Source organism: Schistocerca serialis, chromosome 1 (genome assembly GCF_023864345.2).
Source record: "Schistocerca serialis cubense isolate TAMUIC-IGC-003099 chromosome 1, iqSchSeri2.2, whole genome shotgun sequence".
Lineage (NCBI taxonomy): Eukaryota > Metazoa > Arthropoda > Insecta > Orthoptera > Acrididae > Schistocerca > Schistocerca serialis.
In genome coordinates, this window is record NC_064638.1 from 520,393,782 (window position 1) to 520,420,286 (window position 26,505).

A 26,505-nucleotide genomic window follows, 5' to 3' on the forward strand; every position below is an offset into this window, starting at 1 on the left:
TCCTGCCTTGGGCATGGATGTGCATGATATCCTTAGGTTAGTTAGGTTTAAGTAGTTCTAAGTTCTAGGGACTGATGACATCAGAAGCTAAGTCCCATAGTGCTCAGAGTCATTTGAACCATTTTTGAACCATGCTTAGGTAGAATTTTTGTGGAAACAAATGTTGAGGTAAGAGAAGTTGGCAAGAATTAAATGAAATTTTAGTTGGAAGTGAAGTAATTTTGGTTGAAATAAAATAGGTATGAGCTTAAAGTAGGTATAAAATGCTCAACACAAGTACTGCAGTACCAAATGTTGCACTTACACGTTGACACATTTACTCTTGAAAACAGACCCTTTCCTTTCTTTTTGTGTTATTCCAATATCTTTATGTGTGCCCTTATGTGTCTGTGTTCTTCTCGTCTATATATGATTACCTGAGAAGATAAATTTGGTAGAATTTTTTTCTTCTAATTCTAAGCTGCATTCACTATGATGAGGAATACTGTTATTCTCAAATCTAATCTTGTTTTGTAATATATTCTTTACTTTGGGAAGATGTTTGTACATTATTTATTCTGTTATATTTTTTTTAATGCTCATGTGTCACGTTAATGTTTCAAAGGATATTCTCATTTTTTAAAATTTATTACCTTATGTATGCCAACTAGCTCTGCAGATGACGAAGAAATTGAAGAAATGTATGATGAAATAAAAGAAATTATTCAGATTGTGAAGGGAGACGAAAATTTAATAGTCATGGGTGACTGGAATTCGAGTGTAGGAAAAGGGAGAGAAGGAAACATAGTAGGTGAATATGGATTGGGGGACAGAAATGAAAGAGGAAGCCGCCTGGTAGAATTTTGCACAGAGCACAACATAATCATAACTAACACTTGGTTTAAGAATCATGAAAGAAGGTTGTATACATGGAAGAACCCTGGAGATACTAGAAGGTATCAGATAGATTATATAATGGTAAGACAGAGATTTAGAAACCAGGTTTTAAATTGTAAGACATTTCCAGGGGCAGATGTGGACTCTGACCACAATCTATTGGTTATGACCTGTAGATTAAAACTGAAGAAACTGCAAAAAGGTGGGAATTTAAGGAGATGGGACCTGGATAAACTAAAAGAACCAGAGGTTGTACAGAGATTCAGGGAGAGCATAAGGGAGCAATTGACAGGAATGGGGGAAATAAATACAGTAGAAGAAGAATGGGTAGCTTTGAGGGATGAAGTAGTGAAGGCAGCAGAGGATCAAGTAGGTAAAAAGACGAGGGCTAGTAGAAATCCTTGGGTAACAGAAGAAATATTGAATTTAATTGATGAAAGGAGAAAATATAAAAATGCAGTAAGTGAAACAGGCAAAAAGGAATACAAACGTCTCAAAAATGATATCGACAGGAAGTGCAAAATGGCTAAGCAGGGATGGCTAGAGGACAAATGTAAGGATGTAGAGGCTTATCTCACTAGGGGTAAGATAGATAGAGCCTACAGGAAAATTAAAGAGACCTTTGGAGAAAAGAGAACCACTTGTATGAATATCAAGAGCTCAGATGGAAACCCAGTTCTAAGCAAAGAAGGGAAAGCAGAAAGGTGGAAGGAGTATATTGAGGGTCTATACAAGGGCGATGTACTTGAGGACAATGTTATGGAAATGGAAGAGAATGTAGATGAAGATGAAATGGGAGATACGATACTGCGTGAAGAGTTTGACAGAGCACTGAAAGACCTGAGTCGAAACAAGGCCCCCGGAGTCGACAATATTCCATTGGAACTACTGACGGCCGTGGGAGAGCCAGTCCTGACAAAGCTCTACCATCTGGTGAGCAAGATGTATGAAACAGGCGAAATACCCTCAGACTTCAAGAAGAATATAATAATTCCAATCCCAAAGAAAGCAGGTGTTGACAGATGTGAAAATTACCCAACTATCAGCTTAATAAGTCACAGCTGCAAAATACTAACACGAATTCTTTACAGACGAATGGAAAAACTAGTAGAAGCCAACCTCGGGGAAGATCAGTTTGGATTCCGTAGAAACACTGGAACACGTGAGGCAATACTGACCTTACGACTTATCTTGGAAGAAAGATTAAGGAAAGGCAAACCTACGTTTCTAGCATTTGTAGACTTAGAGAAAGCTTTTGACAATGTTGACTGGAATACTCTCTTTCAAATTCTAAAGGTGGCAGGGGTAAAATACAGGGAGCGAAAGGCTATTTACAATTTGTACAGAAACCAGATGGCAGTTATAAGAGTCGAGGGACATGAAAGGGAAGCAGTGGTTGGGAAGGGAGTAAGACAGGGTTGTAGCCTGTCCCCGATGTTGTTCAATCTGTATATTGAGCAAGCAGTAAAGGAAACAAAAGAAAAATTCGGAGTAGGTATTAAAATTCATGGAGAAGAAATAAAAACTTTGAGGTTCGCCGATGACATTGTAATTCTGTCAGAGACAGCAAAGGACTTGGAAGAGCAGTTGAATGGAATGGACAGTGTCTTGAAAGGAGGATATAAGATGAACATCAACAAAAGCAAAACAAGGATAATGGAATGTAGTCTAATTAAGTCGGGTGATGCTGAGGGAATTAGATTAGGAAATGAGGCACTTAAAGTAGTAAAGGAGTTTTGCTATTTGGGGAGCAAAATAACTGATGATGGTCGAAGTAGAGAGGATATAAAATGTAGGCTGGCAATGGCGAGGAAAGCGTTTCTGAAGAAGAGAAATTTGTTAGCATCCAGTATTGATTTAAATGTCAGGAAGTCATTTCTGAAAGTATTCGTATGGAGTGTAGCCATGTATGGAAGTGAAACATGGACGATAAATAGTTTGGACAAGAAGAGAATAGAAGCTTTCGAAATGTGGTGCTACAGAAGAATGCTGAAGATTAGATGGGTGGATCACATAACTAATGAGGAAGTATTGAATAGGATTGGGGAGAAGAGAAGTTTGTGGCACAACTTGACCAGAAGAAGGGATCGGTTGGTAGGACATGTTCTGAGGCATCAAGGGATCACCAATTTAGTATTGGAGGGCAGCGTGGAGGGTAAAAATCGTAGGGGGAGACCAAGAGATGAATACACTAAGCAGATTCAGAAGGATGTAGGTTGCAGTAGGTACTGGGAGATGAAAAAGCTTGCACAGGATAGAGTAGCATGGAGAGCTGCATCAAACCAGTCTCAGGACTGAAGACCACAACAACAACAAAAACAACATTACCTTATGTCACAATTTCTGTAATACTCATGTATATGCTTATTTCTATTCTTTTTGTAAAGCATGTATTACTACAAATGTTATCGGTATTATCTTGTTTTTGACTGTAATGATGTTTTTTGTACCTTTGTAATTTTACCCTGATGCTGTAAAATTGTAATTGTATAGACACCAGTTCTTCTTGTCTATGTATGATTACCTGATAAGATAAATATGGTAGAATTTTTTTCTTCTAATTCTAAGCTGCATTCACTATGATGAGGAATACTGTTATCCTCAAATCTAATCTTGTTTTGTAATATATTCTTTACTTTGGGAAGATGTTTGTACATTATTTATTCTGTTATGTTTTCTTTAATGCTCATGTGTCGCGTTAATGTGAGCGCGCACTTTTTGGAGCAAGCGATAGTGTGGAACTGAATCGAACGCCTTTCGAAAGTCGAGAAATATGGCATCAATAGTGGGATTTATTTTACTGTACACATTTCTACATCTACATATCTACATATATACCCCGCTAGCCACCAAGCGGTGTGTGGTGGAGGGCACAATTCGCGCTAAAGTCCTATTTCCCCCTCCCCTCTGTTCCACTCGCGGATCGCGCGAGGGAGAAACGACTGTCTGAACGCCTCAGTAATAGCTCTTATTTCCCTTATCTTTGAATGGCGATCATTGTGCGATTTGAAAGTTGGCGGTAATAATATATGCTCTGCATCCTCGGTGAAGATCGGATTTCGGAATTTAGTGAGGAGCCCCTTCCGTTTAGCGCGCTGTCTATCTGCAAGTGTGTCCCACTTCAAACTTTCTATGAGATTTGTAACGCTCTCGCGATGGCTAAATGTACTAGTCACGAATCTTGCCGCTCTTCTTTGGATCTTCTCAATCTCTTGAATCAGACCCAACTGGTAAGGGTCCCATACAGACGAACAGTACTCTAAGACTGGACGAACTAACGTATTGTAAGCTTCCTTTGCTGAAGGAGTGCATCGCTTCAGGATTCTACCCATAAACCGCAATCTAGAGTTCGCCTTACCCGTTACTTGTGTAATCTGATCATTCCATTTGAGATCATTTCCAATAGTCACACCCAGATACTTGACAGATGTTACCACTTCCAAAGACTGAGCATTTATTTTGTACTCGTACATTAATGGGGATTTTCGCCTTGTTATACGCAGTAGGTTACACTTATTAATATTGAGAGATAACTGCCAGTCATTAAACCATGCATTTATTTTCTGCAAATCCTCATTGATTTGTTCACAACTTTCGTGTGATACTACTTTCCTGTAGACTACAGCATCATCGGCAAACAGTCTAGTGCCGCTGTCAATACCATCAACCAGATCGTTAATGTAAATCGTAAAAAGCAGAGGACCTATTACGCTGCCCTGGGGCACACCTGAAGTTACGCTTGTTTCTGTTGAAGTCACCCCGCTCAGGACGACATACTGCTCTCTGTCTGTTAGAAAACTTTCTATCCAACCGCATATGTCATCGGATAGACCGTAAGCGCACACTTTTTGGAGAAGGGACAGTGCGAAAATGAGTCGAAGGCCTTTCAAAAGTCGAGAAATATGGCATCAAGCTGGGAGCCGGTATCTAGAGCTTGTTGTATATCATGCACAAAGAGGGCCAGCTGCGTCTCGCATGACCACTGTTTCCTAAAACCGTGGTGGTTTCTGCAAATGAGCTTCTCAGAGTCTATAAAGGTCTTTATGTCTGAACATTTCTGTTGGTCATACTATATGTATAAAATGTCAGAGGTTATATGACAGTGTTAGTGCATGCACAAGTGTTGATAATTCAGCAAAGGACTGGTTAACAGCATTGCTGGTTCTAAGGATATTGCAAAAAGTTAGTGAGTGCACAAGTGGTGGTTTATGGACTTGCTATATTATCCGCAAGACTCTTCAATTGTGATTGTGCACCCACACAGTCGCAGCGGATGGCTGCTGCCCATCTCTACAAGGACTACAGTGGGTCTGCACCTTTGGTGGCCCACTACTACAATAATTTCTACAAGACTACAGTGGGTCTGCACCTTTGGTGGCCCTTAACTACAAAAATCTCTACAAGGCATACTGTGGGTCTGCTCTCTGGTGACCTACCTACCAATATTCTTCAAGACTTCGACTGACTCTGCTGTGGGTTTGCTCTGTTGTGGCCCATTACCAGTCTTCATGTCAAGAGTCGGCACTGTGTTTCTGTTGGGGGGGCAACACTACTTCTTCAAGACCGCATGGAGGTCCACTACTTATGTGTGCATTTTCTTTTACTGCTCAGACTTTGTGCTTAAAACTGTCATAGACTACTCTTCCGATGAATGATTAGGACTGTCTTTAGGGATTGTGAGGACAATTTGCTTTTGACCAACAGCATATTACTAATTGTGTGCATTTGATCTATTTGATATTGTTAGTATAAAAAATTTAACAAATTAGTTTTGGCCATTGCCCATAACATTTTGTAAAATTGTTTGAGAGGAGCAGGGGGACTATGTAGGTCGCCTGTTTATGTGTCTGTATGTTGGCAGCGCAATAGACTCCATTAATAACTCTGACAGCACTGTGCGCCCTCTGTAAGAGACTCTGTGGCTGGTCGGACTAGCAGTTGGAAGTTAACAGACAGCGGTGGTGGAAGTTGGAGGTGAACAGCCAGCAGTGATGGAAGTTGGGAGTGTGTAGTCAGCAGTGATTGAGGTTAGACATTAATAATTAGCAGTGTTGGAGGTTTGCAGTATTAACACGAGCAAACGGTCTAAATGTATATCCGTCATTGAGATTTATTACTGATGATAATGTATTTTTTGGAACTGGATGTCACATTATTACGGTAAAAATACATTGTTTGCTTTGCGACAAAATCTCCCCTTTGGTAACCACATGCCTATCAGTAGTTACAGCCTTCAATAGTTAGAATCTTTTATTTAGCTGGTAGTACTGGTGCTTGCGGCATTGCTGTAGTTCAGGTAATGAATATTTTTGAGAGGTAAGTGACTTATGAAACGTATAGGTCATTGTCAGGATTTCTACTAATTGAGAGCCATACTTTTGTATTAATTATTTGAAGTCAGGTTAGCATTTTCTGAGTTAATTTTAAATCAGTCAGATCGCATTACCATTGAATATTGTGAGTAATTAATAAGTAGGAAAAGTTTGATTTCTGTTTCTCAGGTCAAATTCTTTGAAATCATAAAGAATAGAAAAGAGACAGTATAGTCAATTTCTCTCAAAAGTTTAAATAAAGAAGTTTCACCTTCTGCGGGAATCTCAGAGTAGCGAGTGTGGAGGAAATGGACAGGGACTGCGGATAGGTGGAGCTCGGTGGTAATGTGGGTTGGATGTGTGCTGGCTCTGAGCACTATGGGACTTAACATCTGAGGTCATCATTCTCCTAGACTTAGAACTACTTAAACCTAAGGACAGCATACACATCCATGCCCGAGGCAGGATTCGAACCTGCGACCGTAGCAGCAGCGCGGTTCCGGACTGAAACGTCTAGAACCGCTAGGCCACAACGGCCGGCGGATGTGTGCTGTGCCGAGATAGTCCGTGCAGATTCAGTAACACTGTGTCCCAGATGGTGCAGTGTTTAATGCACCTGCCTAATAAGCGGCAAATCCCAGGTTCGATCTCGGTCCAGGACACATTTTCACTTGTCGCCGCTGATTCTGCTTAATGTCCCAGTGCAGCTGACACAGGAATCCCTTTCATTTCCTTTCCATTTCACCTCCCCTTCCCCTCCACCTTCGATTTACATATCTGTGGTTTTAGACTGAGGTCTGAGGACGTCATGAACTGTCTGTTGCGTGGATGCATACAATTCGGATTGCTGAGCTTGTTCGTGTTTGTAACTGCTTTATGAATCGATATAGTCGCTGAGGATGTGTCCAGTATTGGAAGACGAAACGATAGGCAGAATAATGCCTAGGAGCGTGGCCTAAAGACCCTAAAACAAAAATAAGCAAGTATTGAGGTCCGACCACTTAGCTGAGCAGTCAGCACATATGACTGCTAGGCAGTGGGCCCGGGTGCGATTCACAGCCGTATCAGACATTTTCTCCACTTGGGGAGTGGGTGTTGTGTTGTCTTCATCATCATCAACACTGAAGTCGCTCAATTTGATGTTAGCTGAAAAGACTCGGTGGACAAACTTCAGTGCCAGACGACCATTTCATTTATCCACGAAATATTAAAAAAGTATATTCCAGTCTACATTGTCAAAAGTGTTCTCTAAATTTATTAGGGCTAAAAATGTAGATTGGCCTTTCTTTATTTTATTTTTTAAGATAAACTGTAGGATTAGTTTTCCCCTCACACCTTCCTACATTTTTCCGAAATCGGAAAGCCGTCTACCAGTTATTCCATTCTTCTGTCCGATCATCTACGTCAATCTGGTTTTCTACAAGTGTTCCAATTATGATAACACAAATCTTTATGGATGGTGGAGTAGGGCTAATGTATTATTCCGAGATAAGAAGCTCTGGCCCAGAAACAACTTAGTGGAAATTAGGAATGCGAAGTTGTTGTGGGATCATTACGCTAGTGGGATACAGGCATATACAAATCGTAGTCTAATGGACTACGCACGTAGGTGCTAACACTGTGGGGTAATCAAACACAACCAACATGTAGGTGCACATCACGACTGGTGGGGGGGGGGGGGGGAGGGGAGGGAGGGGGGGGGGGGTCGGAGCATGGAAACTGAACCCTCGCTCTGCACATAACGTGACGTGTATGTGGACATGATGACTGCTAATGTGGAGATCTGTAGGACTACAATCTACATTTACAAACTGAAGTGTGTAGTCGATCAGCCATACTGAAATGCCACAGTATTCTCTAGTGGCCGGCCGCGGTGATCTAGCGGTTCTAGGCGCTCAGTCCGGAACCGCGCGACTGCTACGGTCGCAGGTTCGAATCCTGCCTCGGGCATGGATGTGTGTGATGTCCTTAGGTTAGTTAGGTTTAAGTAGTTCTAAGTTCTAGGGGACTGATGACCACAGATGTTAAGTCCCATAGTGCTCAGAGCCATTTATTCTCTAGTGGAATTAGTACACACAATTTTCAGGTTTAGACAAGCAAGTGGAAGTTACAAAAAATCTGCAATGTATGAAGTATCCAAATACCGGATGTAGAAGTATGAAACCGGAATTTGGTTCTAATAATTACACCTCTGTTGTTTGGACTGATAAACAATATTTTATTCAAAATAATCTTCATTGCTATTTACACATTTCTCCCACCTATCCGGCAGGCCATGAATGCCACGCCAAAAAGCAGTTCTTTTGAAGCGAACCACTAAGCGAGATACTTTCGTTCATTTTCATACGAACAGAAGCGTTCAGCGAGAGCGTGTCCCAATGCTGCAAATAGATGATAATCGGACTGAGCCAAGCCTGGAGAATAAACGCATGCCCTAGTGTTTCCCAACTGAGCGCCTCGATCCTTTCCCTCACCCATTTTGCTGTGTGTGATGTGTTATCGTGGAGCGAAATGACTTTGTGTTGCCTTTTTCCATATTTCGGTCGTTTTTCATGTAATGTTCGATTTAAGTCGATCATTTGCTGTTAGTGGTGATCAGTGTTAACGGTTTCACCAGGTTTTAGCAGCTCATAACAGATGACACCCTTCTGATCCCAACGAACACAGAGCATTGTGCTCTTTCCAAAGCGATCTGGTCTTGCAGTGGATGTCGATGGTTTATCTGGATTCACTCATGATTTACGACGCTAAGGATTCTGAAAATATATCCATTTTTCATCAGCTGTCACTATTCGATAGAGAAAAGACTTTCTTTTGTATCTGGCGAGCAGAATTTCACAAGTGGTCTCTCGAATTGCTTGCTGTATTTCATTCAGTTCATACAGAACTCATTTCCTGCTCCTTTCCCATAGCTTTCAAACCAAGTGAAACTGCTTTCTGTGTCACATACAATTGTTCCGCGCCTTTCTGTTGTGTATGAGTATCATCTTCATCCAATAAGGCCTGCAATTCGTTGTCTTCGAACTCTTTCGGTGGTTTCCCGCGCTCGTCGTTTCTCACGTCAAAATCACGACTTTTGAATTTTTTGAACTACTCGAAACACTGTGTTTTCCCAAGAGCATGTTCGCCGAAAGCTTTGACAAGCATTCGATGAGATTCTGCAGCAGTTTTCTTCAAATGATAACAGAAAACCAGTGCTGTCTGCAAATCGTAGTTCGTAGGCACAAAACTCGACATATTTACTGGTTTGAAACAGATACTGATGTATGGAACTTGGGTTACTGTGTGTTGACATTCGTCATCAGCCGTTACAGGGAGCAGACGCGGTCTCACGAGCCCTACACTGACGCCTAGGACCATCTGTAGGCAAATTCCGGTTTCGTACATCTACACCTGGTAAGGAACGCTTCATGTTATGAGTCGTTTCTGACACTATAAATAACGGAATACCGTAGAGACCAACAGCGTCTGAAGAAACACTTTGGTCCATATGGAGTGTGGACCCGGTAAAACCAATGAGGATGAACTCAAGCTATGCTGTCGTACAAATCCGAGAAGCGTCCATCACCACACGTAGACAGCCCATAGAGGTATGGAAGATGACCTGGCTGAAGTAAAGGTGAAGGGAGATCATGAGTCACACTTGCATAGCTCAATGAGTAGGGCAACTGTCTGTGAAAAGCAAAGGTCCTAGGTTCCAGTCCCATTCCAACACAGAGTTTTAATCTGCCAAGATATTTCAACCTGAAGTTTTGTACACAAGTTTAGATCAAAGCGAAGATAATCAACAGGGTAAGGGTTTATGAATGGCTGCAACGTGCCGCACCACCACATATGATTGCAGTGGCGTACATTCAATGGACACAAGATACGCACTGCTTATCCAGCGTAAGGAAACAAAGTCAAACTAACGGAAACATTAAAATTTAAAAGCATTCCTTACGTGGGTTGGCGAATATGATATCACAGACTATTGATCGAATAGTGCTGCCGATTTTTCATGATTCTCACCAAATCTCATGTGTTCACGGTCACTATACTTATGATTTCAGGCAGGGACTGATGTTCTCTGAGCGGACTGTACAAGGGCGGCTGGAGTTCTGAGACGAATGGCTACCGGTGCCTGCTGTCTTGGGCCACAAGAATTGACCAATAGATGTCACGCAAGGCGGATCTTCCAGGATAAAAGGATGTGGCGAGTGTTTCGTTATCAGCAGAGAAGCAGTAGCAGCACTGTGGGTTGGACAGGAGAGCTCATTGACTTCAAGGGGAACAAGTCATAGGATGTCACCCGATTAACAAATCCATCAGGGACATTTCAACCCTTCTACAGCTGTACAAGTCAACTGCTGAGACGTGACTGTGACGTGAAAACACGAAGAAATAACCATAGCTAAACGAAGACGAAGCAGACTTCTACATCTACATCCATACTCCTCAAGCCACCTGACGGTGTGTGGCGGACGGTACCTTGAGTACCTCTATCGGTTCTCCCTTGTATTCCAGTCTCGTATTGTTCGTGGAAAGAAATATTGTCGGTATGCCTCTGTGTGGGCTCTAATCTCTCTGATTTTATCCTCATGGTCTCTTCGCGAGATATACGTAGGAGGGAGCAATATACTGTTTGACTCCTCGGTGAAGGTATGTTCTCGAAACTTCAACAAAAGCCCGTACCGAGCTACTGAGCGTCTCTCTTGCAGAGTCTTCCACTGGAGTTTATCTATCATCTCCATAACGCTTTCGTCATTACTAAATGATCCTGTAACGAAGCGCACTGCTCTCCGTTGGATCTTCTCTATCTCTTCTATCAACCCAATCTGGTACGGATCCCACACCGGTGAGCAGTATTGAAGCAGTGGGCGAACAAGTGTATTGTAACCTACTTCCTTTGTTTTCCGATTGCATTTCCTTAGGATTCTTCCAATGAATCTCAGTCTGGCATCTGCTTTACCGACGATTAATTTTATATGGTCATTCCATTTTAAATCACTCCTAATGCCTACTCCCAGATAATTTATGGAATTAACTACTTCTAGTTTCTGACCTGCTATATTTTAGCTAAATAATAAAGGATCTTTCTTTCTATGTATTCGCAGCACGTTACACGTGTCTACATTGAGATTCAATTGCCATTCCCTGCACCATGCGTCAATTCGTTGCAAATACTCCTGCATTTCAGTACAATTTTCCATTGTTACAAACTCTCGATATACTACAGCATCATGCGCAAAAAGCCTCAGTGAACTTCCGATGTTATCCACAAGGTCATTTACATATATTGTGAACAACAACGGTCCCACGACACTCCCCTGCGACACACCTGAAATCACTGTTACTTCGGAAGACTTCTCTCCAGTGACAATGACATGCTGCGTTCTGTCATCTAGGAACTCTTCAATCCAATCACACAATTGATCTGATAGTCCATATGCTCTTACTTTGTTTGGTAAACGACTGTGGGGAACTGTATCGAACGCCTTGCGGAAGTCAAGAAAAACGGAATCTACCTGGGAACCTGTGTCTGTGGCTCTCTGAGTCTCGTGGACGAATAGCGCGAGCTGGGTTTCACGCGATCGTCTTTTTCGAAACCCATGCTGATTTCTAAATAGTAGATTTCTAGTCTCCAGAAAAGTCATTGTATTCGAACTTAATACGTGTTCCAAAATTCTACAACTGATCGACTTTAGAGATGTAGGTCTACAGTTCTGCACATCTGTTCGACGTCCCTTCTTGAAAACGGGGATGACCTGTGCCCTTTTCCAATCTTATGGAACGCTACGCTCTTCTAGAGACCTACGGTACATCTCTGTAAGAAGGGGGGCAAGTTCCTTCGCGTACTGTGTGTAAAATCGAACTGGTATCCCATCAGGTCCAGCGGCCTTTCCTCTTTTGAGCGATTTCAATTGTTTTTCTATCCCTCTGTAATCTATTTCGATATCTACCATTTTGTCATCTGTGCGACAGTGTAGAGAAGGAACTACAATGCAGTCTTCCTTGATGTAGTGACGGGAAGGGACCATCAAGCACTGCAGATTGATGTGGTAAAAATCGCGTTAAATCAGCGGAAGGAATGAATGGTGAGTTCTGAGGTGCTACCCGTATTCTAGCTAGCACAGTGACTGATGATAGAGAGTTAAAAATGACGACAGCAATCGAGGAGCTAGTCAGAAGTCACACATTTCTTGTAGTCAGTGCCAACAAGGGGACCATACAAACCTACCCACACTGATCGGAGTCATATTGACAGGATGTGTGCGGCACGACTAGTACTTTAACGAATCTAAACAGGAAGATGCAACTCTGAACCGTTTTCGAGAAAATCCAGTTTGAAAATTTTACGCGTCCTTATATACTTTGTATGATCGCCAGAACTAAAGAGTCCGCAACAGAGGGAATAAGTGCTTAGCTTCAAAATGGCGAGTCCTTTGGATGAAATTCCCTGCAGGAACTTCTTTTATAATTCCCACTAGTTCAAACAACAGACTTATTACGATTGCAAATTATCAGTAGTTAATGATTCATTTATTAATTTCATAATCTTTATGTTCAAATAAGGAGAAAAAGTTTTGTAAGGAGATTGGAAATAAAAAAAGGATAAACAAGAACTTTCAATCAGATCAGTGTAGTCAATTTATATTATTGTGTTTACATTTGTCACAAGTATAATGAGGAATGTGTGGAGCACTGCACGAATCATGATGATCATAGAAAAAGGGTAAACAATAATTATTCCGACATATAAAAATTGTGCTGAATGCCGAAATGTTGGCGGTTCATAGTTTTTTCAGTGTGTGTGTTGCAAAACAAGCTTCGCACGCATATCTGTTGTTAGAACTGCGTGGGAATGAAAAAAAAAAAGAGTACCAGCAGCGAGATTCGATCGACAGACGTCGCGTTTATGCCCCGCTGAGGAATTCTTGAATATTAGCGACAATACGAAGTCTGTAACCACATCTAAAATTTTCAGACCCATTTTCTCGAAAACGGTTGCGAGTTGCATCTTCCTGTTTCCGTATGTTGAAGTCCTAGTCATGCTTTCTACACCCTGTCATTGTCAATCAAATCGGTGAGGGGAAGTTCGTACGGTCATCTTGTAAGTGGCGCCGCGGTGGTACAAAGAGCTACACAACTGGGCAGGGGATGACTGGACACGTGTGTCTGGAGTGATCAGTCACGTTATATCTTGTGGCAATGAAGTGCGTGACCTGCCGTCCATCATGTGTGTGTCAGTGATCCCGCCTACGGAGGTGGGTTATTTATATAATACACTGAAGCTCAAAAGAAGCTGCTAAAGGCATGCATATTCAAATACAGAGATATGTAAATAAGCAGAATACGGGGCTGCGGTCGGCAACGCCTATACGGGGTGGTCCATTGATCGTGACCGGGCCAAATATCTCACGAAATAAGCGTAAAACGAAAAAACTACAAAGAACGAAACTTGTGTAGCTTGAAGGGGGAAACCAGATGGCGCTATGGTTGACCCGCTAGATGGAGTAGCCATAGGGTAAAACGGATATCAACAGCATTTTTTTAAATAAAAACCCCCATTGTTTTTATTACATATTCGTGTAGTACGTAAAGAAATATGAATGTTTTAGTTGGACCATTTTTTTCACTTTGTGATAGATGGCGCTGTAATAGTCACAAACATATGGCTCACAATTTTAGACGAACAGTTGGTAACAGGTAGGTTTTTTAAATTACAATACAGAACGTAGGTACGTTTGAATATTTTATTTCGCTTGTTCCAATGTGATACATGTACCTTTGTGAACTTATCATTTCTGAGAACGCGTGCTGTTGCAGCGTGATCACCTGTAAGTACCACATTAATGCTATCAATGCTCAGAATGATGTCCGTCAACTTCAATGCATTTGGCAATACGTGTAACGACATTCCTCTCAACAGCGAGTAGTTTGCGTTCCGTAATGTTCGCACATGCATTGACAATGCACTGACGCATGTTGTCAGGCGTTGTCGGTGGATCAGGATAGCAAATATCCTTCAACTTTCCCCACAGAAAGAAATCCGGGGACGTCAGATCCGGTGAACGTGCGGACCATGGTACGGTGCTTCGACGACCAATCCACCTGTCATGAAATATGCTATTCAATACCGCTTCAACCGCACGCGAGCTATGCGTCGGACATCCATCATGTTGCAAGTACATCGCCATTTTGTCTTGCAGTGAAACATCTTGTAGTACCATTGGTAGAACATTACGTAGGAAATCAGCATACACTGCACCATTTAGATTGCCATAGATAAAATGGGGGCCAATTGTCCTTCCTCCCATAATGCCGCACAATACATTAACCCGCTAAGGACGCTGATGTTCCACTAGTCGCAGCCATCGTGTATTTTCCGTTGCCCAATAGTGCATATTATGCCGGTTTACGTTACCGCTGTTGATAAATGACGCTTCGTCGCTAAATAGAACGCGTGCAACAGTCTGTGATCGTCTCGTAATTTCTCTTATGCCCAGTCGCAGAACTGTACACGACGTTCAAAGTCGTCGCCATGCAATTCCTGGTGCATAGAAATATGGTACGGGTGCAATCGATGTTGATGTAGCAGATGCTGATCTGTTCTTGGCCCTCACGTCGGTAAATGCGAACATCACATTTCCAATTCTATGGTGTTTATTCAGAGGTTGAAGTCCTTGTCTCTTAGTCCCTCGGATTTACTTGTGAGCTTTGATGTCGTGTCGCTTTTTACCCGGGTTCCTCTGGAAGAAACCTTGCAATTAATTGGTGAGAAACTGGATGAGGAAACAACCAGGCTTTGTCGCCACGTGCTAACGTCGACGTACTTTTTATTCAGTGACAAATATTTTGAACAGACTGCCGGAGTGGCTATGGGGAGCCCATTGTCCCCAATAGTCGCCAATCTTTTTAGGAAGATTTTGAGGACATGGCGCTGAAGACGGCGTCCTTAAAACCAACCTGTTTCTGGAGGTACGTTGACGATGCGTTTAAGGTGTGGCCTCATGGGAGAGAAGCTCTTGACCGCCTCCTAGATCATTTTAATTCCCTGCATCCTAGCATCAAGTTTACCATGGAGGTGGAAAGTGATGGAAAGCTTCCGTTTCTGGATGTTCTGGTGTACAGAAAGGATGATGGAACACTGGGACACAGTGTTTATCGAAAGTCTACGCACACGGACCGTTACCTGCATACTTCTAGCTGTCATCCATCGTTCCAGCGTACGGGGGTCCTGCGGACGTTGGTGAGAAGAGCTTATGCCATTTCAGATCGAGAAAGCTTGACACAAGAATTGGACCATCTTAAGGTTGTGTTCAAGCAGAATGGCTATACAGATAAACAGACCCGTCGTGCTTTCCAGTTTGGACTTTCGCCTGAACCACCAGAAGATACCTGCAAATCGGTGGCTTTTCTGCCTTTTGCTGGGAACATTTCCTCGAAGATAGGAAGAATTCTGAAAGGATACCATATCAAAAGTATTTTTCGTCCGCCAGCCAAGATTAGAGCGCTCCTTGGCTCTGTAAAGGATGACTTGGGTTTGAGGAAGCCCGGTGTGTACAAGATCCCTTGCCACTGTGGGAAGGCTTATATTGGTCAGACAATCCGGACCATTCAGGACCGATGTGTTGAGCATCAGCGGCACACACGGATGCTTCAACCTGAGAAATCTGCAGTGGCGGAGCACTGTCTCACCGAGGGACACAGAATGCTCCATGACGAGACACAAATGGTTGCCCTTGCATCTCGCTATTGGGACTGTGTTTTAAAAGAATCCATAGAGATTCGTTTATCTGACAATCTTATTAATAGAGACAAGGGTTATCTTTTAAGTAAGACTTGGGACCCGGTGTTATCTGACATTAAAAAACAACGGTCTGTGTTTCGATCGTCGGAATAAAAATTTTTTAATTTTTGACAGCGATATCTCGATTTCACCTATTTCCACCACTGGCGGCGCGGTATGTTTACAGCGCTAGAGGGCAGTTACGGCACCTTCTCGCGCACGCGTTGTGGGTCTTTTGCGGCCTATATAGGGGCCGCCGCTTGCGCTAGGAAGCCCCACCCCTGATGCCATGGAAGTCTCCCCGCCTGTCCCTGCCCCCTCATCCTCCTCCTCTCCCCCTTCCTCCTACCGCTACCTCCTCTCCCGTCCTAATCCCTCTCTCCTTGAAGCCCGGAACCTCACCCTCTTCCTTCGCCAGCATTGTCCTGGTGCCCCCATCTCCCTCCTCACTCCTCGCCAAGATTCTGTTCTCATCTCCTCCCCCAGCCCAACCCTCCATACTGACATCCTCTCCCGTCTCCCCATCACCCGTTTTGGTCCCAACGCCTCCCTTACCCCTGCTCCTTCTCCATCTCCTACCCGCCAACCCCAACCCCCGCGTCGCCCGCCGACCCTCACCGCCGTAATCACGCGGCTCAGTCCGTCGATCACGGAGGAGGAGGTGTTGGCGGAGCTCCAGGCCCATCCCACGCTGGAGGTGCGGGCGGTCCGCCGCATTTTCAACTCGGCCGGCCCCACCCGCCTTATGTGGGTTTTCTCTGAGGACGCCCCCTCCATTGACCGTCTCCTGAAGGAGGGTGCCCTCCTCTTCCACCAGCGGTACAAGGTCGACCCTTCCCGTTCCCCTCCTCAATCCCTGCGCTGCCAGAGGTGTCTGCGCTATAATGCGCACCCCACAGCTGAGTGCCGCGAGGCCCCCACCTGCCCGCATTGTCGGCAGGCGCACTTCCTCCAGCAGTGCCCTAACCTCCAATCCCCTCCCTCCTGTAATACCTGCAATCTCCCTCATCCCACCTACTCCCAAAAGTGTAAAGCCCGACCCCCTCCAACCACTCCTGAACTCACCGTACCTGTCCGTCCTCTGGACGCCCCCACCCCTCCTGACAATTCCCTTCGTCCCCCACCCACCGCTGAGGACATCATCAGGTTCCTCACCATCGTCCTCCAGAATGTTCATCCCTTTCAGCGCCCTCACACCCTCCAGCAGATCTCCCTTGCTGCCCGTTCCATCTTCCAACTCAAGATGTACGCCACCTACTCCAACAACCAGGCCCATTTCACCTTCTCCCGTCTTGACACCCTCGTTTAAATCCCAGTCATGGCGCGACAGCAACGTATCCTTTTCAACAACATACGCTCCCTTCCCGCCAACAAAAACCTGTTCCTGCACACCCTTACCACCCACCGCGTGGATGCCTTCCTCCTCAATGAAACCTTCCTGCAACCCCACCACACAGTCCACACTTCGCCCTACCTCCTCCACCGCTCCGATAATCCCCTCCCGATTGCGCGTGGCGGAGTTGCCATTGGGCACCACCGCCAGATCCCCGTTCGGCTCCAACCTCTCCTTCCCGACCCCACCGAACACCTGATCCTTAGTGTCTTCTTCCCCGGCCTTACCATTACCTGCGCCACCATCTATGTTCGCCCCAACGCTCCTCTTCCCTTCGACTTCCTCTCCCACATTGATCGTACCTTCTCCTCCTACGTGATCGCCGCCGACCTCAACATCCATAGTCGTTCCGCCGCCCAGTTACGGCGGTGGCATCGGTTCCTCTCCTCCCTTCAAGGCGACCTCATTCCCATCCCCCAGCACACCCGTCCCGAATCCAACTCCACTCCTGATGTTGTCCTATCCTCCCCCAACCTCCTTAGCCGCATAACGGTGGATGTCCTGGAGCCTATTGGTAGCGACCATCTCCATGTCCTCCTCACCATTTCAGACGGTCGTCGCCCTCGCCCCGACCCTCGTACTGCTCCTCCCCCTAAGTATGTCCACGACTATTCCCGAGCCGACTGGAATGCCTACCGGGATACCCTTTCCACCCAGGTCAATAGCCACCCTCTCACCTACCACCACCCTGATGATGTCACCCATGCCGCCTCCTTTCTCCAGCAGACCTTGTCTGAGGCCGTGGAGGCTCACGTTCCTACTGTCGCCATCCACCCCCACCGTCCTACCTTACCCCCACAGGCCGTTCTCCTCCTCCGTGAATCCCGTCGTCTCTACCGTGCCTTCCTCCGCACGCGTGACCCGGACACACTACGACGCCACCGGCAACTCCAGCGACACGTTCGTAATTTGCTCGCGGCTAAGAAACGCCGGGACTGGCGACAGACATGCACCCGTTTAAATGCAACCCTACCAATCAACTCGTCCAAGTTCTGGTCAGCCTTCCGTCGCCTTACCGGAACTAAACCCTCCCCCTACTATCCTCTTCTCCACGATGATCACCCCTTCCCTGACACCCTTAGTAAGGCCAATCACTTTGCCTCCTACCTCTCTGATGTTTTCTCCATCCCCGACGATCCCCAGTTCGATTACTCCCTCTTCCTGGATATCCGCGATCGAACTGACACCTCTGTCCCTCCCCTCGCTCCTGGTTTCCAGTACTTGGACAACATTACACACACGGAACTCAATACCCCTCTCACTACACAGGATCTCATTGATACACTCCGCACCAAACGCAACACCGCTCCTGGTCACGATCGTGCCACCTACCGTCACCTTCGTGAAGCTCCTGTCTCTTTCCTCTCCACCCTGGCCAGGCTCTACAATGTAGTCCTGTCCACCGGTTACTACCCCGACCTGTGGAAAACCTCCCGTATCCTCATGTTCCTTAAACCTGGCAAACCGCCGTCCGCCGTCTCCTCCTACCGTCCCATCAGCCTTACCTCGGTCTTCAGCAAGGTCCTGGAATCTATCCTCACCCGCCGCATCCACCAGCATCTCCGCCAGCACCGCCTCCTTCCCGTCACCCAGTGTGGCTTTCGGCCATCCTTCTCTTCCGACGACCTTCTCCTTCACCTCACTCATCTCCTTTCCGAACAGCTTAATTCCCGTCGCTCCGCAATCTTCCTCTCCCTGGACCTCGAACGTGCATATGACCGCGTATGGCATTCCGGTCTCCTCTTCAAGCTCCAAACCTTCGCCCTTCCCATCAACTACGTCCGTCTGATCGGCTCCTTTCTCTCCCGCCGTCCTTCCTATCTCACCATCCATACCACTGATTCCTACACCTTTTTCCCCTCCGCCGGTGTGCCCCAAGGCTCCGTCCTCTCCCCCCTTCTGTACCTGTTGTACACGGCGGACATGCCGCCGCCGTCACCCCCCATCCACCTTCTCCAGTTTGCCGATGACACCGCCTTCCTTGCCCTTGCCCCCACCCTACAGCGCTCCCAACGCCTTCTCCAATCCCATCTTGACCGGTTCACCGCTTGGTGCAACCAGTGGTTGCTCAAGGTCAATCCTTCCAAAACCCAGGCGATCATTGTAGGCAAAACCACCCCTTCCTTCCGCCTCCTTGATTTCTATCTCACCGTCTATGGCCGTCCCATCGCCCTCACTCCCACCCTTAAGTACCTTGGCGTCACCCTCGACCGTCGCCTCTCCTGGACTCCCCATCTCCAGAGAATCCAAGCCAAGGCACGTTCTCGCCTCCGTCTCCTCAAGCTCCTTTCCGGCCGTACGTGGGGTCTGGACCCCTCCACCATCCTCCACACCTATAAATCCCTCATCCGCCCCATCCTTTGTTATGCCCATCCAGCATGGATCTCCGCTCCCCCTACCTTTTATAAATCCCTCCAAATCCTTGAACGCCATGCTCTCCGCCTCGCCTATCGCATCCGTCTCCCCTCCCCCACGCGGATCCTCTACGATCTCATCCCCTTCCCCCACCTCCTCCTTTTCCTTGAGAGGATACGGATCCTGTACACCTCTCGCAAACTCGATCCTCCTCACCTGCTCGTCTCCCCGATCCTCTCCCACCCTCGCCCGCTGCCGCGCCTGTATTCGCACGTCCCACCCGGTCTCCATCTCTCCAACCTCCTTACCCTCTCCCAAGGTGGCTTCCGCCAGCTCCCCCTCCCTGATGATGCCCTCCTCCCTTCCATCTACCTCTCCTACCAACTTTGATCCTCCCGCCCTCCTCCTGTACTTATTCCTCCGGGCACCCTCCCTCCCTCCTCTCCCTTTTCCCTCCCTCCTCCTTTTCTCCCCCCCTTCTCCCCCGGGCCTCCCCTCCCCTGTTCCTCTCCTCCTGCCCCCGACTCCTCAGCCATTGGCATCCTTTTTCTCCCCTCTCCCCCACCTCCCCCTTCTACCCCTCTTGGCAGGTCCCCGGACTCGCACACGTTACGTGGACATTCGCGCGCCGGAGGTCGCCGCCATCAGTGTTTTGTGTGTTTAGTGTTTAGTGTTTAGTGTTCATCGTCCCCTCCATCGTTCACCAGTGCCATCATCATCTTCAGTGGTTGTGCGTCGTCTCATCAGCTAGCAGTGTGGATTATCGACGAGTGTGAACGGCTCCGTGATTGTCTCTATGTGTCTCCTGTTTTATTGCCCACCGCTCTGGGACCTATGTGTCTTCTCCCTGTTTTTGCTGCTTGTGTCTTCTATGGCTGAAGAGCAGCGTAGTGTGCTGCTGACAGCCTGCCTGTTGTACAGGTTTTAAAATAACAATAAAGTAAAAAAAAAAAAAAAAAGCGCTAGGAAGTCAGTTCCGGCGAGATCGTGCACCAGCACTCTCACCTGAAGATGGCGGCCACCTGGACCGCGGAAATATTGTGTCATGAAGACGTTATGATCCGGCTGCATACCCGAGAAGAATATTATGTTGGCAGTTGTTCTTCACTCGAATTATGGGGTATTTACTTCGTCATCTTTGGTGGAGAAATCACTTCTGTTTTAATAGATGACTTTCTGTTAATTATTACGAAATGTGATCTGACAGGAAATCATGAATCCAGTCACATAACTGATACGATATTCCATAAACACGCAATTTCACTACAAGCCGTTTGTGTGGTACAGAGCAAAAACCTTTTGGAAATATAGAAAAATGGAATCAATTTGAATTCCCTTGTCAATGTTATTCAACATTTCGTGTGTGTAAAGAGCCAGCTGTATTTCGCAAGAACAATGTTTCCTAAATCCGTGTTGACTGTGTGTCAATAGACCACTCCCTTCGAGGGGATTCATAATGTTCAACACAGTATATGTTCCAAAATCCTGCTGCATATCGACATTAATGATATGGGCCTCTAATTTAATTGATTACTCCTAATACCTATCTTGAATATTGGTGGGATCTATGCAACTTTCCAGTCTTTGGGTTCGGATCTTTCGTCGCGCTAGCAGTTGTATACGATTGTTAAGTATGGAGCTACTGCATCAGCATACCCTGAAGGAATCAGACTGTATACCATACAGTCTGGATCAGAAGACTTACTTTTATTAAGTGATTTAGCCGGCCGAAGTGGCCGTGCGGTTAAAGACGCTGCAGTCTGGAACTGCAAGACCGCTACGGTCGCAGGTTCGAATCCTGCCTCGGGCATGGATGTTTGTGATGTCCTTAGGTTAGTTAGGTTTAACTAGTCCTAAGTTCTAGGGGACTAATGACCTCAGCAGTTGAGTCCCATAGTGCTCAGAGCCATTTGAACCATTAAGTGATTTAAGTTACTTCACTATTCCGAGAATATCTGCTTGTAAGTTAATCATGTTGGCAGTTTTCTTCACTCGAATTCTGGGTATTTACTTCGTCATCTTTGGTGGAGGAATTTCGAAAGTCTGTGTTTAGTAACACTACTTTCGCAGCACTGTCGTCGGTAGTATTTCTATTGCTATTGCGGAGAGAAGGTATTGTGTCTTGCCGCTAGCATACTTTACTTACAACCAGAATATCTTTCGATTTTCTGCCAGGTTTCACGATAAAAGTTTCGTTGGAGAAACTATTATAAGTACCCTGCATTGATTTCCGCTCTAAATTTCGAGCTTCTGTAAAAGTTCGCCAATCTTAGGGAATTTGCTTTCGTTTAAATTTGGTATGACTTTTTCTGTTGTGTCTGCAACAGTGTTCTGACCCCTTATGTGTACCTCCGTCGTTTGATAATTTATTTGGTATAAATCTCTCAATTGCTGTCGATACTATTTCTTTGAATTCAAGCCACATCTAGTCTACACTTACACTGTTAATTTGGAAGGAGTGGAGATTGTCTCTCAGGAAGGAGTCAAGTGAATTTTTATATGTTTTTTGAATGGTATATTTTTCGTTTATTTTTGGAGGTTTTGGGGTTACAATATTCAGTCTCGCTAAGACAACCCTATGTTCGCTAATCCCTGTATCCATTATGATGCTCGTTATAAGCCCAAGATTGTTTGTTGCTAAGACTTCAAGTTTGTTTTCACAACCATGTACTATTCCTGTGGTCTCATGACCTAACTGCTCGAAATAATTTTCAGAGATTGCATTTAGCACAATTTCGGATGATGTTTTATGCTTACCTCCGCAATCAAACATGCATTTTCGCCAACATAGCGAAGGTAAATTAACGTACCACCAACTGTAATTGTATGAGCCGGGTATGTTATAAGATACTACTGCAGAAGGGTGTAAAATGAATGCGCGCAACGGAAAAACAGCACTCCGTCTGCAGGCCACAAGTGGTCCATCGGGACCATCCGACCGCCGTGTCATCCTCAGTTAACGATGCGGATAGAAGGGGCATGTGGTCAGCACACCACTCTCCCACTCGTTACGATGGTTTTCTTTGAACGGAGCCGCTACTATTCGGTCGAGTAGCTCCTCAATTGGCATCACGAGACTGAGTGCACCCCGAAGAATGACAACAGTGCATGGCGGCCTGGATGGTCACCCATCCAAGTGCCGGCCACGCCCGACAGCGCTTAACTTCGGTGATCTGACGGGAACCGGTGTATCCACTGCGGTAAGGCGGTTACCTTTGCAATGGAAAATACGGAACGCAAAAATCAAGATTTGGCCCTGTCTGACTACTCCCTGAAGCAGATCTTAGGATCCCTTAATTGTGATGTTATTTCCTCTTTCTGGCTCTTTAATATATAAATTACAGCATAAACATAAATGAATGATTAAGGGAACTAGTAACTACAAAATGATAAATGTTGTTTCTGCTTATACAGTTATTGTAGATTAAAATCCCTTTATATATTACAAATGTTTACATACCAATGTCCAATTTACATTGTTTTTGTTGTTGTGGTCTTCAGTCCTGAGACTGGTTTGATGCAGCTCTCCATGCTACTCTATCCTGTGCAAGCTTCATCATCTCCCAATACCTACTGCAGCCTACATCCTTCTGAACCTGCTTAGTGTATTCATCTCTTGGTCTCCCTCTACGATTTTTACCCTCCACGCTGCCCTCCAATACTAAATTGGCGATCCCTTGATGCCTCAGAACATGTCCTACCAACCGATCCCTTCTTCTGGTCAAGTTGCGCCACAAACTCCTCTTCTCCCCAATTCTATTCAATACCTCCTTCATTAGATATGTGATCTACCCATCTAATCTTCAGCATTCTTCTGTAGCACCACATTTCGAAAGCTTCTATTCTCTTCTTGTCCAAACTGTTTATCGTCCATGTTTCACTTCCATACATGGCTACACTCCATACAACTACTTTCAGAAACGACTTCCTGACACTTAAATCTATACTCGATGTTAACAAATTTCTCTTCTTCAGAAACGCTTTCCTTGCCATTGCCAGTCTGCATTTTATATCCTCTCTACTTCGACCATCATCAGTTAATTTGCTCCCCAAATAGCAAAACTCCTTTACTACTTTAAGTGTCTCATTTCCTAATCTAATTCCCCCAGCATCACCCGACTTAATTAGACTACATTCCATTATCCTCGTTTTGCTTTTGTTGGTGTTCATCTTATACCCTCCTTTCAAAACACTGTCCATTCCGTTCAACTGCTCTTCCAAGTCCTTTGCTGTCTCTGACAGAATTACAATGTCATCGGCGAACCTCAAAGTTTTTATTTCTTCTCCATGGATTTTAATACCTACTCCGAACTTTTCTTTTGTTTCCTTTACTGCTTGCTCAATATACAGATTGAATAACATCGGGGAGAGGCTACAACCCTGTCTCACTCCCTTCCCAACCACTGCTTCCCTTTCATGTCCCTCGACTCTCATAACTACCATGTGGTTTCTGTACAAATTGTAAATAGCCTTTCGCTCCCTGTGTTTTACTCCCGCCACCCTCAGAATTTGAAAGAGAGTATTCCAGTCAACATTGTCAAAAGCTTTCTCCAAGTCGACAAATGCTAGAAACGTAGGTTTGCCTTTCCTTAATCTTTCTTCTAAAATAAGTCTTAGGGTCAGTATTGCCTCACGTGTTCCAACATTTCTACGGAATCCAAACTGATCTTCCTCGAGGTCGGCTTCTACCAGTTTTTTCATTCGTCTGTAAAGAATTCGCGTTAGTATTTTGCAGCTGTGGCTTATTAAACTGATAGTTCGGTAATTTTCACATCTTTCAACACCTGCTTTCTTTGGGATTGGAATTATTATATTCTTCTTGAAGTCTGAGGGTATTTCGCCTGTCTCACACATCTTGCTCACCAAATGGTAGAGTTTGGTCAGGACTGGCTCTGCCAAGGCTGTCAGTAGTTCCAATGGAATGTTGTCTACTCTCGGGCCTTGTTTCGACTCAGGTCTTTCAGTGCTCTGTCAAACTCTTCACGCAGTATCATATCTCCCATTTCATCTTCAACTACATCCTCATTCCATTTCCATAATATTGTCCTCAAGTACATCGCCCTTGTATAGATCCTCTATATACTCCTTCCACCTTTCTGCTTTCCCTTCTTTGCTTAGAACTGGGTTTTAATCTGAGCTCTTGATATCCATACAAGTGGTTCTCTTTTCTCCAAAGGTCTCTTTAATTTTCCTATAGGCAGTATCTATCTTACCCCTAGTGAGATAGGCCTCTACATCCTTACATTTGTCCTCTAGCCATCCCTGCTTAGCCATTTTGCACTTCCTGTCGATCTCATTTTTGAGACGTTTGTATTCCTTTTTGCCTGCTTCATTTACTGCATTTTTGTATTTTCTCCTTTCATCAATTTAATTCATTATCTGTTCTGTTTCCGAAGGATTTCTACTAGCCCTCGTCTTTTTACCTACCTGATCCACTGCTGCCTTCACTATTTCATCCCTCAAAGCTATCCATTCTTCTTCTACTGTATTTCTTTCCCCCATTCCCGTCAATTGTTCCCTTATTCTCTCCCTGAAATTCTGTACAACCTCTGGTTCTTTCAGTTTATCCAGGTCCCATCTCCTTCAATGCCCACCTTTTTGCAGTTTCTTCAGTTTTAATCTACAGTTGATAACCAATAGATTGTGGTCAAAGTCCACATCTGCCCCTGGAAATGCCTTACAATTTAATACCTGGTTCCTAAATCTGTGTCTTACCATTATATAATCTAAATGAATTTCCTAACTAATACGATTGATCAGATTGTCCAAATCTGCCCCTTTTTATGGCTACGCGATCTAATATAAATAACACGAGATGACTGGCGTCATCTGTGTACCAAACACTAGAAGACACTACTCTCAAAGATGATCTACAGTGGTGTGCAACCTCAGTGGAAATACAACTTACGTGATCACAGCTGTTTAGCTTTATAGCCCTAATAGGCTGAAGCAGTTAGCAATATCACTGTATGTACTGCGTCTGGTGCATCGGAGTGATGGTTCTCGCACATGTCTGTGACGTTGGAAGAACTCCAGCCACATAATAAAAAACTCTTTCTAACACTAGGATGGCAGAAGGCGGTCCTCTGACTAGTATAATCTAATACTGTCTTCTCCTCTCCGTGTTCTACAGACAAGAGACGCGAACCCCCAGCCACAAGGACAGAATTCAGATAACGTCTCAGTGTGAGTACAAAAAGATGAAGTGCTCTCAGTCAGTGTTCGCTGCATACTCAACGACGACTCCCTACCCGGAGGCAGAGTCCAGAATCGTGTAAGTTCGCAACAGTGCAGTGCCTAACTGATCTAAGTAACTGTTCGAACTTTATAATCTCCTGAGAGCAAAGACAGCAAGTCCGTCTGCATCAATAAAAGCTGATACTGAGCGACACGGGTGCTCAAAACGGAAGACCTCTTTCTCTCCACCGCTAGCTTCCCAGCGAAGTTCGGCTCCCCTCACTCATAACTGCAGAAGGCGAATCATATTCTCGAAACCACGGAATATTCTCCCTCTCTACAGATTCTTCCGAATACCGACCAACCATATTTTAGACTTTTGTCATCCAGTGCAGAAAGTTTGGAAGAAAAAACCTATACCTGTTTATTGGTACGCTTCTCAGAGTAAAAATCCTCGGAAATAACCCAGCCTGCGTGATTTCCGAGGTAACACTCCCTTGGTCCTCTCTGCTGTGTCCAAGATTTTCAGTTTCCGGTTATCCTTCCGGCCTAGCTACAATACCGGCCAGCTGCCACTCTATTGTGCTTCAGTGCGAAGGTGCCCCGACCATCCGTCTTGG

The 26,505-nt window shown here is 45.0% G+C and overlaps 1 pseudogene; it reads right to left on the reverse strand.

The window, feature by feature from the left end:
- Positions 1-22,804: 22,804 nt before the first annotated feature.
- LOC126423102 (5S ribosomal RNA) lies at positions 22,805-22,922 on the reverse strand (annotated as a pseudogene).
- Between the last annotated feature and the right edge of the window lie 3,583 nt (positions 22,923-26,505).